We start from the raw sequence: 2,953 nt of genomic DNA on the forward strand, positions 1-2,953 counted from the left end.
ATGACTTTTTTTGCCTAACTATACTATGACTTTTTTTTGCCTTACTATACTATGACTTTTTTCTGTCTTTTTTTGCTTAACCATACTGTGACTTTTTTCTGACTTTTTATGCCTAACCATACTATGACTCTTTTCTGACTTTTTTTGCTTTACTATACTATGACTTTTTTCTTACTTTTTTTTACCTAAATATACTTTGACTTTTTTTGCCTTACTATACTATGACTTTTTTAAAAACTTTTTTTTGCCTTACTATACTAGGACTTTTTTTGCCTTACTATACTATGACTTTTTTCTGACTTTTTTTGCTTTACTATACTATGACTTTTTTTGCCTAACTATACTATGACTTTTTTTTGCCTTATTATACTATAACTCTTTTTTTTAACTTTTTTGCCTTACTGTACTATGACTTTTGTTGCCTTACTATACTATGACTTTTTTTGACTTTTTTTGCCTTATTATACTATGACTTTTTTTAAAACTTTTTTGCCTTACTATACTATGACTTTTTTTGCCTTACTATACTATGACTTTTTTAAAAACTTTTTTTTGCCTTACTATACTAGGACTTTTTTTTTACTTTTTTTGCCATACTATACTATGACTTTTTCCATGACTTTTTTTTGCCATACTATACTATGACTTTTTTTTTTAACTGTTTTGCCTTACTATACTATGACTTTTTTAAAACTTTTTTGCCTGACTATACTATGACTTTTTTTTGCCATACTATACTATGACTTTTTCATGACTTTTTATGCCTTACTATACTATGACTTTTTTTTACTTTTTTTGCCTTACTATACTATGGCTTTTTTTTAAACTGTTTTGCCTTACTATAATATGACTTTTTTTAAACTTTTTTGCCTTACTATACTATGTCTTTTTTCTGTCTTTTTTTTGCCTAACCATACTGTGACCTTTTTCTGACTTTTTATGCCTAACCATACTGTGACTTTTTTCTGACTTTTTTGCTTTACTATACTATGACTTTTTTCTTACTTTTTTTGCCTAACTATACTATGACTTTTTTTTGCCTTACTATACTATGACTTTTTTCTGACTTTTTATGCCTAACCATACTGTGACTTTTTTCTGACTTTTTTTGCTTTACTATACTATGACTTTTTTTGCCTAACTTTTTAAAAACTTTTTTGCCTTACTATACTATGACTTTTTTTGCCTTACTATACTATGACTTTTTTCTGACTTTTTATGCCTAACCATACTATGACTTTTTTCTGACTTTTTTTGCTTTACTATACTATGACTTTTTTTACCTAACTATACTTTGACTTTTTTTGCCTTACTATACTATGACTTTTTTTTTTACTTTTTTGCCTTACTGTACTATGACTTTTTTAAAACTTTTTTGCCTTACTATACTATGACTTTTTTTGCCTTACTATACTATGACTTTTTTTGACTTTTTTTGCCTTACTATACTATGACTTTTTAAAAACTTTTTTGCCTTACTATACTATAACTTTTTATGCCTAACCATACTGTGACTTTTTTCTGACTTTTTATGCTTTACTATACTATGACTTTTTTTGCCTAACCATACTATGACTTTTTTTTGCATTACTATACTATGTCTTTTTTTTAACTTTTTTGCCTTACTATACTATGACTTTTTCATGACTTTTTTTTGCCATACTATACTATGACTTTTTTTTTTTACTTTTTTTGCCTTATTATACTATTACTTTTTTTGCCTTACTATACTGTGACTTTTTTCTGACTTTTTTTGCCTTACTATACTATGACTTTTTTTGCCTTACTATACTATGACTTTTTTCTGACTTTTTTTACCTTACTATACTATGACTTTTTTTGCCTTACTATACTATGACTTTTTTCTGACTTTTTTTACCTTACTATACTATGACTTTTTTTGCCTAACTATACTATGACCTTTTTTTTGCCTTACTATACTATGACTTTTTTCTGACTTTTTATGCCTAACCATACTGTGACTTTTTTCTGACTTTTTTTGCTTTACTATACTATGACTTTTTTTACCTAACTATACTATGACTTTTTTTTGCCTTACTATACTATGACTTTTTTCTGACTTTTTATGCCTAACCATACTATGACTCTTTTCTGACTTTTTTTGCCTTACTATGACTTTTTTCTTACTTTTTTTTAACCTAACTATACTTTGACTTTTTTTGCCTTACTATACTATGACTTTTTTAAAACTTTTTTGCCTTACTATACTATGACTTTTTTTCTTTTTTGCCTTACTATACTATGACTTTTTTTGCCTTACTATACTATGACTCTTTTCTGACTTTTTTTGCCTTACTATACTATAACTCTTTTTTTTAACTTTTTTGCCTTACTCTACTATGACTTTTGTTGCCTTACTATACTATGACTTTTTTTGACTTTTTTTGCCTTACTATACTATGACTTTTTTTTTACTTTTTTTGCCTTACTATACTATGACTTTTTTAAAACTTTTTTGCCTTACTATACTATGACTTTTTTTTTACTTTTTTGCCTTACTATACTATGACTTTTTTTGCCTTACTATACTATGACTTTTTTATGACTTTTTTTGCCTTACTATACTATGACTTTTTTCTGACTTTTTTTGCCTTACTATACTATGACTTTTTTTTTTTACTTTTTTACCTTACTGTACTATGACTTTTTTTGCCTTACTATACTATGACTTTTTTTGCCTTACTTTACTATGACTTTTTTTGACTTTTTTTGCCTTACTATACTATGACTTTTTTTGCCTTACTATACTGACCTTTTTCTGACTTTGTTGCCTTACTATACTATGACTTTTTTTGCCTAACTATACTATGACTTTTTTTTGCCTTACTATACTATGACTTTTTTCTGACTTTTTATGCCTAACCATACTGTGACTTTTTTCTGACTTTTTTTGCTTTACTATACTATGACTTTTTTTGCCTAACTATACTAT

Source organism: Seriola lalandi, unplaced genomic scaffold (assembly GCF_002814215.2).
Source record: "Seriola lalandi dorsalis isolate HSWRI2012SDOR001 ecotype SW California unplaced genomic scaffold, Sedor1 jcf7180002054792, whole genome shotgun sequence".
Taxonomy (NCBI): domain Eukaryota; kingdom Metazoa; phylum Chordata; class Actinopteri; order Carangiformes; family Carangidae; genus Seriola; species Seriola lalandi.